The sequence below is a fragment of the Orycteropus afer genome, unplaced genomic scaffold, assembly GCF_000298275.1.
Source record: "Orycteropus afer afer isolate SDZICR_OR568_19922 unplaced genomic scaffold, OryAfe1.0 scaffold00904, whole genome shotgun sequence".
Taxonomy (NCBI): Eukaryota; Metazoa; Chordata; class Mammalia; order Tubulidentata; family Orycteropodidae; genus Orycteropus; species Orycteropus afer.
In genome coordinates this window covers 501962-517729 of record NW_006922491.1, presented here as the reverse complement: position 1 = coordinate 517729, position 15768 = coordinate 501962, and positions in this window count along the sequence as shown.

Genomic DNA, 15768 nt, shown 5'->3' with positions numbered 1-15768 from the left:
AGCCTTCTGGTGTATGTACTGGTTTCTCATGAGTACAATCGAGTCTTCTGGAATTCCCATTCTTCTCAATGTTATCCATAATTTGTTATGATCCACACAATTGAATGCTTTTGCATAGTCAATGAAACATAAGTAAACAGCTTTCTGGTATTCTTTGCTTTCAGCTAAGATACATCTGACATCAGCAATGATAGTCCTCACTCTGTGTCCTCTTCTGAATCCAGCTTGCATTTCTGGAAGTTCTCTGTCAACATACTCCCGCAACCATTTTTGAATTATATTCAGTAAGATTTTACTTGTGTGTGATATTAATGATAATGTTCAATAATTTTCACATTCTGTGGGATCACCTTTCTTTGGAATGGGTACAAATACGGATCTTTTCAAGTCAGTTGGCCAGGTAGCTGTCTTCCAAATCTTTTGACATAACCAAGTGAGTGCCTCCAGTGAGGCATCCATTTGTTGAAACATCTCAATCATCACCAGAGCAGCTGGTCGGTTCTAACCAGACTTTTTGTCTAGCACCCAAATGACTTAACCGTGACACCACCAGAGCTCTCTTGACACAAGCCAGGGTATTTTCAGTAGCCTCAAATGCATGTCAAAGCTGGACAATGAGTGAGGAAGACTGTTCTGGTTACCTAGTACTGCTCTGACAAGAATATACCACAAATGGGATGGCCTTAACAAACAGGAGTTTATTCTTACAATTTGGAGGTTTTAAGTCCAAGCTCAAAGTGCCAGGCTCTAGGGTCTGGGTGAAAGCCCCTCAACCTTGGGCTCCAGCTCTGCCTCCTGCTCCCGGCCCACTGGAGCTAGAGGCATTTCTTCACTCAGACAGCTGCTGGCTGCTGAGGCTGAGAAGCCCCAAGATTGACAAGTAAACAAGCACAGTCCTGATGCCACCAAACCACATGGCAGGCCATCAACTCAAGTCCATGGTTAAGTCCCAAGGTTGGCAGAGCATAGCAGGCTGCTGAGCAACGACACAGCCACTTGCAGTGTCCAAGCATGCCACAGGCTAGAAACCATTCCCAAGGCTTCTCCTTATATACAGGAAGCAGACCATATCCCACAGGCTACTCAACTGCTTGTGGCAGATCCCACCATAGAACTGATTGCCAGTCTCATCATGAGGGATAACTATTCTCAGCTGCTCAGCCACTCAACCAGGCCCAACCAAGTTGACACACAAACATAACTACCACAATGATCAAAGAAGAATCGATACATTTGAGTTGTGGTGCCCATGAAGAACATTGGAAATACTGTAGACTGTCAGAAGAAGGAACAGAGCTATTTCAGAAGAAGTGCAGCACTACAAGAATGCTCCTTAGAAGTGAGAATAGCCAGACATAGTCTCCTGTACTTTAGTCATGTTGTTAGAAGGGACCAGTGCTGGAGAAGGATATCATGCTCGCTAAATAGAAGGTCAGTGAATAAGGGGAAGACTCTCAATGAGAGGGATTGACATAGCTGCGGTAATGATAGACTCCAGCATAGCAAGGGTTGTGAAGATGGCACAGGACTGGGCAGTGTTTTGTTCTGTTGTATGTAGTATGGCTGTGAGTCAGAATTAACTGGATGGCACCTAACAATAACAACAAAGGGATTGGATTGAATGACTTAATATTAAAATGTCAATTTTCCTCAAATTGCTCTATAGGTTTGAGACAATCTCAATCCAAAGGCCCAAAGCTTTGATTTCAGGAACTGACCAAGTAATTTTAAAGCTTATATGGAGATACAAGAGAGCTCAGTTAACCAAAATAATCTTGAAAGCTAACAACAAAATTGAAGGACTCATGCTATCTTGGTGCAAGACTTACTATAAAGCTACAATAATTAATAAAGTGCAGTATTGGTTTCTACTTTCATAGAGATACCACCTCAGAAACCCAAAGAGGGGTCTCTATAAATCTAAACTCACTGCCATCGAGTTGGTTTGACTCATAGTGACCCCTCCTTGGATTTCCTAGGTGGTATCTCTATAGAACTAGATTGTCCAATATTCCTTCTGAGGAGGGGCTGGTGCGTTTGAACCACCAACCTTCTGGTTAGCAGTCAAATGCCTTAGGCACTACACCACCAGAACTCCCTCAGTATTGGTTTAAGAATAGGAAAATACATCAATGAAACAGAATATAAAATTCAGAAATTGACCCTTGTGTATATGATTAACTAATTTTTGACAGTTGCATCAAGAGAATGGGGGGGAAAAAAAAACTAAACTTAGACCTCTACCCACATCAATAAACAAAATAATTAAAAATGAATCAGAAATAAGTATGTGTAATCTAAAACAATAAAACCACTAGGAATAAACAGAAGGAAATCTTCATATCCTTGTGGTTGACAAAGATTTTTTAGACAAAACACAAAAAGCAAAAGTACAAAAAACAAAACAAAAACACTATAAATCAGATATCATCAAAAAAGAAAAAAAAAACAAAACAAAAAAACAAACTTCCACTCTTCAGACGATACCTTTAAGAAAATGAAAAGGCAAGACAAACTGGGAGGAAATATTTACAATACATATATTGTATTTAAATCTATAAAGCCATTTTACAACTCATTAATAAGAAGACAAACAATTAAACAATTAAAAATGGGTGAAATACTTGAATAGATTCTTCACAAAAAAAGGATAACGATTATTAAACTTATGAAAAGAAGCTTAAATTAGTTATTGTGGAAATACAAAATAAAAATGACAATGAAATACCATCTTGAAGTTTCTAGAATGATGAAAATTTAAAAAATCTGACACCATCAAGAGTTAGTTGCAAGGCACATGGCATTCTCATACATAGCTGGTGTGATTGTAGAATCATACAAGCATTTTGTAAAGAGTTCTGGGAGTTTTCTATAAAGCTAAACATGTGCTTATAACACTCTCAGTGAATCTAGGCTTAGGTATTTATCCAAGAGAAACATGTCTGTGCTAAGATGATAGAAATCAGTTCAATGTATGCCTGGGGATGAAAGGGACAGGGTAGATTATGTGCAAAGAAGCAGAAGCAAACTTTCTGGGGTGATGGAAATGTTCTATATTTTGACTGGGGTGGTAGGTACACAGACGTGTACAGTTATTTGTCAATATTCATCAACCTTTATATTTTAAATCTGTGTATTTTGTTGTATGTAAATGGAATCTTAATAAGTTGATTTAAAAAGTGTAAAGTACTTATACTCTTGTTTTGCACACACAGTGGGTATTGCATAACTGGGGAAGTTTGCACCTGATTGTCAGTTGTGGAGAGGAGAAACTTGCGAGAAGAGATGGCTATGACATCCTGGAAAAATGGCTATTTAAGTCAAATATTTGGACTTGTCAGAGGGAAGCAGGAATGTATAAGGAGCCATAAACAACTACAACAACTCACTGCCATTGAGTCGGATCCAACTCATAGTGACCCCTCCTGGGGTTTCCGAGGCAGCATCTCTATGGAAGTAGATTGCTCAGTCTTCCTTCCAAGGAGTAGCTGGTGGGTTTGAACTGCCAGCCTTCTGGTTAGCAGTCAAGTGCCTTAGGCACCATGCTACCAGAGCTCCTATCATTCAATTAGAGAATGATAATTAAAGAATGAATGAACAATTCTACTAGTTGTGGAAATTCAGAGATAGAACTGATTATTTTAGATTGGAAAAACTTGAGATTTATTTTTTGGAAAATGGTAAGTGATGAAAATCACAACAGAATTTATATTAGTGGAAGTTGCAAGTACTTACAATTCAATGAAATCAGTCATGGACAAGAATTTATTAACATATCGTTCAATTGCTGTTGTGTTGTTGTTATGTGCCCTCGAGTCGGACCTGACTCATAGCAACCCCTCCTTGGGTTGCAAGGCAGTATCACTATGGCAGTAGATTGCCCAACCTTCCTTCCGAGGAGTGGCTGGTGGGTTTGAACTGCCAGCGTTCTGGTTAGCAGTCTAGTGCCTTAGGCACTATGCTACCTGAGCGCCCATGTTGTCCTTTAGTTTTATGTTAAATATAAAGAATTGTAGCTCTTTTACCTATAAAACCAAAACAAAACCTGCTGCTTTTGAGTTGATTCCAATTCATGGTGATCCTACAGGACAGATTAAAATGGCACCATTGGGTTTTCAAGGCTGTAAATCTTTATGGAAACAGACTGTCTCATCTTTCTCCCACAGAACAGATGGTGGATTCGAACCACTGAACTTTTGGTTAGCAGCTAAAACTTTAACCACTATGCCACCAGAACTCTTCTCTAGCCTATATCACCTCATATTATCAACTCTTCTACACTGTTTTCATATGATTATTCCTCTAATTCCTTAGAAGTTTTCTCCCCTAGATAGCTCTTATTCTGAACGTTCTTTTTCCACTGTATAAATTTTGCATGAGGTGGATGGAAAGACCATGGCTTGGGTTAGATGAATCTTAATCATAAAGGCAACATCTTTGCTTTTTTAAAACTTTAAAGTGATCTATTGCAGCCAGTTTTCCAACGCAGATCAGAGAAATGGCCTTGTGTAATAGTCAGTCTCATGTGAAAGCTGGTGGAACATTTGTCTGGCCTTCTAGACGGTAAATTCTATAAGGGCAACTTTGAAGATGAAGGTGGTTTTCAAATATCTCTAAGTCCTCTGCACTACCTATTGCAATATTTTGCACTTGAAATAGATTTAATAAATTGAGTAGAATGATACATACACACCTAACCCTCATTCTTCTGCCATCTATATTTCCACAAATATCCACCTATAACCTCGTTTGAGTCCAACAAGGAAACTTGGACATACCTAAGACTTTTAATATTACTAAGTAATATCAGCACTTCACTGTGATAGGCAGAATGATGCCTATTAAAATATCAAAGCATCTGAACAATCATAATAATCCTAGTGGCAGTAGTAGCAGTTGTAGTAGTAGCTACCACTCTGAGTTCCAGATGCATGCATGACACTGTGCTTAGTGCTTTCCAGGCAATATTTCATTTTATGCTTACAGATGATCACTACAATCACTATTTTACAAACAATGAAATAGTAGCTTAGAAAATCTAAATAGCTCTCTTAAGATTGTACAGCTTGCTCACAGAGAAGTAGAGATGCTGATTAAAGTCTGACTCTAAAACCATGCTTTTAACAAATACCCTGAAATGACTCTCATTCATCATAGCTCTCCATTTTCTTTCAATCCTCCATTCCTCCAATGTTAGCCCCAGCCCCTTTCTTGATGGGAGATAATCAATGTAAGTTTCATCATCACACCCATTGATCATCATTGACTCATAACAACCCTTTCTTAGAAATCCCAGTGAAAATCAAGCTTTGAAGTGCAGCAGTCCTTTGAGTCAACATCATACATCCCATAGCCAATTTGCAACAAGACCTTATTTTGACTTCTATGCATAACATAGAGTGGTTGATTTTTTTTTTCTAATTCATCCTTGATATGTTCCTAAAATCTTGAAAAAGTGACCTCTCCTTTGGCTATCCCGCTTCTGTCTGTATTTGTTACGAAGAAGTTTTAGTCCTTACCACTAAAATAACTATTTCAAGGTCACCAAGGGCCTTGAAAGTAAATCTAATGGATTCTGTTTCTACAGCAATTGATAACGTGGACATCCTCTTCTTGTTTGACATTTCTTTTTCTGTTTCCAGAATGCTGTGCTTTCTCTCCTTATTTTTTCAGTTACATCTCTCTCCTTTATTTCTGAGACTGCTTAATTTTGACATCTCCTTTGCCTGTGCATTAAAAGTTGGAATATGCCCAGGGTTCTGTGCATGGTTCTAACTCTATTGTGTCTGTCTCTTTTTTCTCAGTATACATGTTCTCCCTTAGTGGCCTCATCTACCCTCACATCTTACATGCTTATTAATCCCCAAGGAGCCATTCCAGTTTGAGTTAGGAGGTTCCCTCCTATATATGTCTATTATAGAATTCTTCTGTCTGCTTTTTTAAAAAAAGCCTCTGACTATATTAAGATTGTTTTTGTGTGTTGTCAAGTTGATTCCAACTTGTAGCAACCCTACAGGGCAGACTAGAACTGCCTCACAAGCTTTCCTAGGCCATAATACTTACAGGAGCAGACCACCAGCTCTTTTCCTCCATGGAGCAGCTGGTGGGTTTAAAGAACAGTTAACAGCCAAGTGCTTAATCATTGTGCCACCACAGTTCCTTACATTAAGGTTAGCAACAGTTAATAACTCACAGCGTATTAACCCTGGCTCTGCTAATTAGTGAGTTCAAAAATAAATAAATAAAAAAAAATAAATCCATTGTATATTATTTTATTACTCTCTTCTGTAATTGTCTGGGAGCTCTTAGTAGCGTAGTGCCTAAGGCACTTGACTGCTAACCAGAAGGCTGGTGGTTCAAATCCACCAGCCACTCCTCGGAAGGAAGATGGGGCAATCTACTGCTGTAGTGATACTGCCTCGGAAATCCAAGGAGGGGTCGCTATGGGTCGGGTCCGACTCGATGGCACATAACAAAAACAACAATAACAATAAGTGTCTACCTACAGACATTCAATAGTTTTCTAATGCAGCTTTTCTAATTCCCAAACACTTACTTCCTAACCTTCTATGGTGAAGCAAATAGTATTCTAGAACTTCTAAAGTCAAAATAATATTTGTTTCCTTCCTAATCCCTCCACATCTCAAATACCTTTCCTGTGAATAGCTCCACTCCTTCTATATACCTGCTGCCTGACCAGCTGGACAGATCTTTACTTTAATGCTTCTTGTGGCTTCATTTGGTCCATGTAGTGGCCACCTGGTCTCATTCCCACTCTCTCAAATACTATACCTTCTCTCAAGCACTACTATCCAGTATCAGTAGAATGCCACATATTTCTCTGGGAGTTGGTCTTGCACTGAAGGATGTGAGATAATGTCAAGCTGCCACACTATAGCCTGTGTCTCTGCCTCAGTGCTTCATAAATATCATCCTTTCTCCTTTCTGACGCTTCCCCTGTTCCTAAGTTTATTGTGCCGGATCCTATTCCACGTGTGAGGAATACACAGATGATTACAATGTGACACAAAGTACATCTTCAAGGGGTTCATAGTTTACACAGACACATAGGAAGACAGTGACTCTGTCTTCTTTTATTTATTTATTTTCTTTTATTTTTACAGAGCAGAGTTTGTTTTACATCCATCATACACTCCCCATTTACCATCCTCAACCCTAACCCAGTTTCATCTCCTCCCTGCCCAGCAATGGCCCCTCCTCCCGTGCCCCTCATGGTTATGCACTCCTGTGTGTCCTGCATTTCCTCTGTGCGAATGTTGCTCCTCTGGTGCCCCATGGTCGATTGCTCCAAGGGATGCATTTCCATAGAGTATGTGGGTATGACATCCTAGGTTGAGTGGTCTGCGTGTACATCTTGTTTACTATTGAGCTGAGAGCTAGCCCCTGAGAGTGAGTTTTATTTGAGACCCAGAATGTATCCCAGGGCCATAGTATTAGGGGTCTCACCAGACTCCATCCGACCAGTAATCCAGTTATTATTGAGTTTTTGGATTTTGTTCCACGTTTTTCCTCCCGCTCTATCCAGGATCTCCAGATTTGATTCTTTCCTGGTGGTTGGCATTGGTAGCCAGGCACCATCTAGTTCTTCTGGTTTCAAGGGCCATCGTGTCCTAGGGCTGTTTGCTTCCAAATACCCTTCTGCACACACAGGCTGTGTCTCACACCCAAGAGGACACCAGCCTAGGATAAAAGAGTTCAAGTCTTGGCCACAGTAGTCCTCAGCCCTGTTAGTGAGAGCTCCTACTTCTTCCACTGAACCAGGTGAATGCAAAGAGAAGAAGGAGGATAGGACTGCAGGGAGGAAGGGGCAGAGGGGTGCAGGGAGAGGGGAAGGAGATTTGTGTACGTGAGGGGGGGATAGATGTGAGGGATGCTGTGACCTGTAGTTGCACCAGTCCTGGGGTTTCTTGCTATATCACTGACAGGACATTTTCTCCTGACTTCTGTTGGTTTGTGAAGTATCTGATAAGAAGCAGGGCACTAGGATTGGAAATATCCTAGCTTAGGGAGAGAAGGGGAAGAGAACTGCCTGAAATAGTGCCACAAACAAACAAAAACTCTAAATTTTGGCAGTGGAGTAACAGAAGGGGACAAAAAGGAAAAGAGCAGCAGTCATGGAGACAGGGAACGCCAAGGTTCAGGTCTTCAGTGACTTCCTCTCCCATCCTCTAACAATAAATATTCTCAAAGATTCATGTCCCTTCTGACAGTCTTATGAATTCATGGAAAGGCGTAGAATGAATGTACAGAAAATTAAGTTTGCAATGTTTGGGCTGATTTTTAACACCCCAGTTGGAAGATGAGAAGCCCTGGTGGCAGAGTGGTTGAGGAGCTCAACTGTGAAACAAAAGGTCAGCGGTTCAAATCCACCAGCTGTTCCATGGGAGAAAGATGTGGCAGTCTGCTTCTGTAAAGATTACAACCTTGGAAACCCTGGGAGGGAAGTTCTACTCTGTCCTATAGGGTTGCTATGGGTCAGAATCAACCTAACAGCAGTGGTTTTGTTTTGGGAAAGGAATATGGTCAGACCTTTCAGTGAAAAAGATTAAAATGGCAGGAGAGACAGCTCTTATCACAGCCAATTTCCCTTCAAATCAGTTTTGATATTCTTTTAAAGCTCTTGCTCATAAAGCAGCTTCCGTAAAGATACTGCCTCTGAAACCCAAGGAGGGGTTGCTATGAGTTGGGTCTGACTCGACGGCACATAACAACAACAACAATAACATTAGAGTGAGGTGTCTATAAAATCCTAGATGAGAGGCATATCTGCTTGACTATTGTGCACTGATGACTTTTTCCATTTCCTTAGGTTTACAGGCTTCCTGGCTGAAACGTCCTGCCAGCAGAGCCAGCAGCAGTGCCAGTCTCCTGCCAAGTATCCTGCCCCTAAATGTCCTCCCTAATGTCTCCCTAAGTGCCCTCTCCAGTGCCCAGCCCTATGGCCACCTCCAGTCTCTTCCTGCTGTGGCAGCTTAGGGGGCTGCTATGGATCTAGTTCCAGGGGCTGCTGCAGCTCTGGGGGTGGCGGCTGCTGCCCTGCAGGTCGCACCGCCACGGGCACCAGAGTCCTGCCTGCTGTGGCAGTGGCCAGCAGTCTGGGGGCTCTGACTGCTGCTCTTGAGGCTGCTGCTGACCTGGGCCAGGAGGAGCTCAGAGAAGCAGCTTCATAGGGATCAAAGGGCCGAAGACCTGCCCCAGCCTGTTGCTCCTGCCCCCTTCTGTTGTCTTCTGTGATCTGGAATCTGAATGCTAAAGTCTTCCTGTGGCATGTTCTCAAATTTGCCAAGATGTCTCAAGCTTCTTCTTTTGGGTTACAAAACAATAAAGCTGTTGCTATTTAGAATCACCTGCATTTTTCTTATTTTTGTGAGCCACACTCCCCCACCACGTCAATGTCCTCTCCTCTTAGCAGCTTAAAGCCCAGCCCTAACCAGACTGGGGACAGATCCTGGCTCAGAAGTATGGGGGAGGTAGTCTATCTCCACTCAGAGAGTGTCCATAGAAAGCTCTAGGCTGCCTTTTCTCAAACACAGACAGGGATACTTGAGTCTCCATTTGATAATTGGAGATGTTCTCCTCTTCTGAGTACAGTTACATTTTTTCCCTATTATTCCACCATACCATCCAAAATAATAATAACAACAATGATAACGTTTCAAACAGCCAGTATGAACTAAGCAGTTAATAAATGATAGCACTGTTAGCATTAGGAAAGCTAGAAACCATCTAAAAGCCCATCAAAGGGAGCTGGGAGGAATGGTTGTTTGGTATTGACGTAAAAGACTTGATACAACATGCAAAATGAATGAACTTCAGCAACATGCAATAATGTAGGATGAGACCAAAAAAAGTAACTCCCAAATGATTACACACTCAAGATGATGCCCAATTCATTAATTTTAAAAAACGGGAAAATATATCCTTTTTTGGGGGTGGTTGCATTGAACCTATATAAAAATGAAAAGATACAGATGACTTATTTAGATAAATATGTACTTTGGATGTGAAGTACCCAGGAGATGGGTGACTTGGTTGGGACCATGTGTTTAAAAGTACTGATTATCAAGGTCCTAGTTTTCATTTTAGTGTGTTTACTATTGTTAGTATTGTTAAAATATAGGAAAGATTAAAACAGTGATAAAACTGAAAGTTGGAGGTTCGATGAAAGAGGGGAAGGCCTCAATGAGATGGATTGACACAGTGGCTGTGGTGATCGGTTCAAGTATAGCAGGGCTCGCAGAGCTGGCAGTACTGGGCAGTATTTCATTCTACTGTGTTATGAGTCTGAGATGACTCGACGGCACCTAACAACAAAACAATGAACAGAGGGATGAAATGACTAAATAAAAGTGGACCTTTGCAATGGGCAATGATGCAGAGTGTCATGGTCCATGAATTATAATTACTCCAATTCTGTGTATCTAAAGTCTCGTTTTCCAAAAAGTATCACAGGGTATTCTATGCATTAAATAATGCAATGCATTCAATTAATTCTTGATGTTGTTGTTGTTATGTGCTGTCAAGTCAGACCCGACTCATAGCGACTCCTCCTCGGGTTTCCGAGGCAGTATCTCTATGGAAGTAGATTGCCCAACCTTCCTTCCAAGGAGTGAGTGGCTGGTGGGTTTGAACTGCCAGCCTTCTGGTTAGCAGTCAAGTGCCTTAAGCACTATGCTACCAGAACTCTCCAATTAATTCTCACAATTCTTCAAATAAGTTATTTTTTACCTCATTTTATAAATAATAAAACTGAGACTCAGGGAAGTAAACTAATTTGTCCCAGTCACTCAGTCAGTAGGAACAAAACCAGATCTCTCCAGGTATCTGAGCCTCCTCACCGCCTGCATCCTGTTCATCCTTCCTGAGGATCTCTTCTATTCTGCTGGCATCAGATAACATCACCATGCTAAGAAATAAATCTCATCAAATGTCATCACCTATCAATGCCTCAGACATGTTACATTGCCTGAGTGCACAGGCCTAAGAGAATGAAATTCAAATGCATTGGTGGAATGATTAAGCAGACCCCTCAAGAAGGTGAAACTGCTCAAGGAGGTGAAGCTCAGGTCTCACGTAAGACAAAGTCTGGCACATAAGTAAGCATTATGTAGCTTTTGGTATCATTGTGACCAAAGCACTTAGGAATACCCTGACTCTGTAGAATATGGTGCTATTGTCACCACTGTCATGATGAACCTTAACCTTATGGCCCCTCCCATCAATGACCTTTGTCCTTTTAGTAAACCTTCCCTAACTAATCCAGCTCACATTACTCACTTCCTTTCTGAATATCTAAACTCTTGCAATCAATGGAACACGTTTGTAATCAGTGTCTCAAAACAAAATGTATATGAACTGTGGAATGTAAGATGAATCTGCTTTGTAAAATTGCTCCCAAATCACAATAAAAATTTAAAAAAATAAATAAAAATAAAACCTTTTGTTTTGTGCAAGCCTCAACTAAAAGTCATTTTCTTATCTTGTCTTTTCTAAGTCCTTAAAAAGCTTTTACTTTTTTTTTTTTTTTTAACTCTGTAAGCCTATTCATTGTATATAGAGAATAAATTAGGATATCTGTTCCCATCTCTCCTCTGAAGTGTCTGTCTGAGGTCTCCATTGATATTCTAACTGCTCAAGGCAACAGTTGACAAGGGTAATCCCTTCTCCCTAAAACCTGGTCTTTCACTGAATAATAATGCACCTCTTTTTCTTTCTTTTTTTTCCTCTTAGGCTGATGCTGACCATCCCTATGTATCCCCATCCCTTTCCTCTTCTGCTCTCCACCTCTGAAGGCCTTGAGTCCCAGGTTCTCCTTGATTCTGATGAACTTGATGTCCTCTCCACCCATAGAATCAGTGGATCTTTGTACTCCTCTCTGATGTAAGTTGCCTGCCCCCTCACCCACTCCAATAGTACCCAGGGCTTATCTCTCTAACAGAGAAGCTTTGTGATTGCCCCTTTGGCTTTTGAGCAACTTCAAGGCAGGGACATGGATTCTTATGTTTCAAGTGCTTAGTAAAGTGCCTTCTCTAAAGTAGAACAATTAACTATGTGCCTAATTAAGTCCACTTGTCTCAAATTTCAGTTGATTCTACAAGGTAAGAATGTAGATTTAATTTGTCTAGGGACTCTTCCACCTTGCCTTAGCACAAAGTCCAATAGAACCTCCCTAATAAAATGGAAGCATTTGTCACTTACCTTTCCCCCAGTTCCATGCTCCCACAGCCTCCCGTAGTACTGACTCTACATGAACCTACAATCCCTTAGGCTCTCTCTTATCCCTGCCTACTGTTCCTGGGTCTCCCTCCTGGGCCAGTGACCTGAGCTTCACCTCCTTGAGCAGTCTGCTTAATCATTCCACCACTGCATTTGAATTTCATTCTCTTAGGCCTGTGCACTCAGGCAATGTAACATGTCTGAGGCATTGATAGGTGATGACATTTGGGATTATGTCCCCTTTGCCCCAATGTGGGAGCTCTGGGGGCATAGTGCATAAAGCATTTGACTGCTAACCAGAAGGATGGCAGTTCAAACCCATCAGCCATTCCTCGGAAGGAAGATTGGGCAATCTACTTCCATAGCAATACAGCCTCGGAAACCCAAAGAGTGATCACTATGAGTCAAATTGATTTGAAGGCAGTGAGGTTTTTTTTTTTTTTCCGGTTTGACCCAATGTGTGCCCTCCTTCAGGGGACTTCTAAAACCCAAAGAATGGTATCCCATGATCCAAACTTCTATCTAAAATGCTAAACATAAACGGCAGCCCCAAAGAGATGCTTGGTGATCTACTTCTGAAAATCAGTCTTTGAAATCCCTGTGACTCATAAGAGTCCAATTCACAGTTGATTTTGGTGATAATGCAGGACTAGGCAGATTTTGTTCTTATGTGCATGGGGTCTCCATGAGTTGGGGCTGACTCCATGGCAGCAAACAACAGCAGAGTTGTCTGATGAAAGGGACCTCTCCAAATGTCCCTTAGGAAGCATGAGCATTGTGGAAATGGGAGAGGAAAGAAGTGAGAACTCAGCAGAAGCTGCTGCTGATGTGGAAAGTCTGGGATATTCATTCATTGTGGCTGTATGATCCACCTTCTTTGGGATGGGAAAGATGAAGTTTGGAAAATCTTCATTCTTCACAAAGAGGAGACTGAAATCATTGAACCCACTTTACCTAAGAGGTGGCAGGAGTTGGATATTTTATTAGGGTCAAGGTAGACCTTGTTGAATTACTGGATAGGAAGTCAGGGTGAATTTGACAGCTGCAGGACAGCCATTTTGGGACATCATTGAGCTTTTGAGGCTAATCCCTTGAAGATCTGGGGGTCATAGCAGGGTCTCCTTACTGCCCATCCCATAGCTAGTCTCCCCTTTTTTCCTTGGAAAGAGAACCCCCAGTTTAGATGGGCAGATGGCTTCCCAGCAGGAAGATGACTTTGTCCAGCTTCCCTTGCAATGGGTGAGATCATGCGATGAAGTAAAAGCCAATGTGATATCAGCAGAAACTTTGTGTGACATTTTAGCGTAGAGAACAGGCTCATGTGGAAGATGTTCCTTTTGTGCTCTGCCTCCACCCCTCCTTCTGGCTGCCTGCAACATGGATGCTATGGTTGGTTCTCAGCAGCCATCTTGGACCAGGAGGTGGCCATGAACATGGAAGCTACCCACAGTGGTTCAGCATCCTTCACAGTCCAACTTTTGACTTTCCCCTTCAGAGTCTTTCAGGAATATTCTGGGAGATGCCTTTCTGGAGTGTCTAATTAACACTAAATCCTGCCTTACTCGGGCAAGAGTCCTCCACACCAGAACTGTGAGATCTTTCAGGGAAAAGCTGACCTTTCTCTCCTAACAGCATAGTAAAAAAATAAAACAAACAACAACAAAAAGTCCCTCATTTATTTTTTCATTCATTTAGTCAGTCATTAACTCATTTCTTTTTCATACCTGTACCTTCTGTGAGAAAGCTATCAAACTCGCAGGGGTTTGGAGATTAATACAATCCAGTACAGAAACGTCAATGGTTTTGCAGAATGATGGAGCAGACAGAAGGACACTGTCCTGAGTAAGAGCCCTTGGACCTGCACAGGGGTCACGAGGACTTCTATTGTGACATGCAGCAGGTTGTACTACCATGCATTGTTTTCATGTCTGTCCTCAAAGCACCTGGCTCACCGTTAGGCCAGTAAACCAAAGCCAAATCCACTGCCATCAAATCAATTCTGTCTCATAGCAAAGCTGTAGAGACAAAGTAGAACTGCCCATAGGGTTTCCAGGGCTGTAAATATGCAAACAGACTGCTTCAGCTTTCTCCTGTGAAGTGGGTAATGGATTTGAAGGGTGAACCTTTTGGTCAGCAGTCAAATGCCTTAACCACTGCACCACCAGAGATTCTTTTAGGCCAACAGCATCTTGCAAAAGCCTGAACCATGAAGGATAATATAGATTTACTGAATTAAGAAAAAAGTGAATGCATAACGGTGAGATGGCTGGACTGCAGCCATCTGTAGAGCAGCTACCTGGGTGTCTCAGGGCTGCCTGGATTTCTCTGGATCCCAACCAGAGAGACCCTGGATCCCCAGGGCAGGAGTGTGAGGAAAGTCACTCTCATTTCAGGTGTGAAAGTGACAGTTCTGCACACACAGACTGTGCCTCATACTTGGAAGGACATCAACCCCAGATAAAAGGGCTTAAGTCCTGGGCATATCAGTCCTCAGCCCTGTCAGTGACAACTCCTCTGAACCTCCTCTGAACCAGGTGAGTGCACGGAGATGAAGGCCAAGGAGGGTAGGGCAACATGGAAGCAAACCAGAGGGATGCAGGGAGAGAGGAAGGAGTCACTGGGTGGTTTGAGAGTTACTGTACCTGCAAAGGCTTTGCTTCTTGGTGTCATTGCTTTCTCATTTACTCATTGAAAAATGCATGCTTGGGATACGTCTTGTCCCCATGGACATTCTTGGTCAGGCAGTGAGTGCATTATGATGCTCTCTTTGCAGAGCAGAGGCATATGTAGGGCTGATTTTGGAGGCCACATGGGGGACTCTTAACCTATTTCTCTGCGTGTAAAATATTCTGAGGGGAGACAGCATTTATCAGGGTTTCTTTCCCTCCAAATTGGTTTCCAAATCCCTTTGCAAATCTTGATTCATGAACTAGCTGGCTGTAGGGATAGGTTTCTATGATATTCCAGGGAAAGAAGATGATGAAAACAAATCCTGTGAGATTGTGCACTGACTGCTTTTATGTTTATTTCAGGTTGAGCTTCTGCCAAGACGTCCTGCCAGCAGAACTAGCAGTAGTGTCAGCCCCCTCCCAAGGGCTCCACCAAGTATCCTCCCAAGTGCTCTAGTCCCTAGTGCCCCCCAAAGTGTCCTCCAGTCTCTTCCTGCGTCAGTGTCAGCTCTGGGGGTTGCTGTGGATTTAGTTCTGGGGGCTGCTGCAGCTCTGGGGGTGGCGGCTGCTGCCTGAGCCACCACAGGCGCCGCAGGTCCCACCACCACAGGCACCAGAGCTCTGCCTGCTGCAGCCAGCCCTCGGGGGGCTCTGGGTGCTGTCCTGGCTCTGGGTGCTGCTGCTGACCTGGATTATCCCCACAGAGAAGCAGCTTAGGACCCAAGTAAACACAGATCTGCCTCTCTGAATTCTCCCCTTTTTCCTATCTGCTTCTTACAGCTATGCTAAAATGAGTTCTTCTCAGAGGGCTCGTCCCTATCTCCCTAACCCCATGCTCCCCAGCTCCATTTGAAGCCATCAG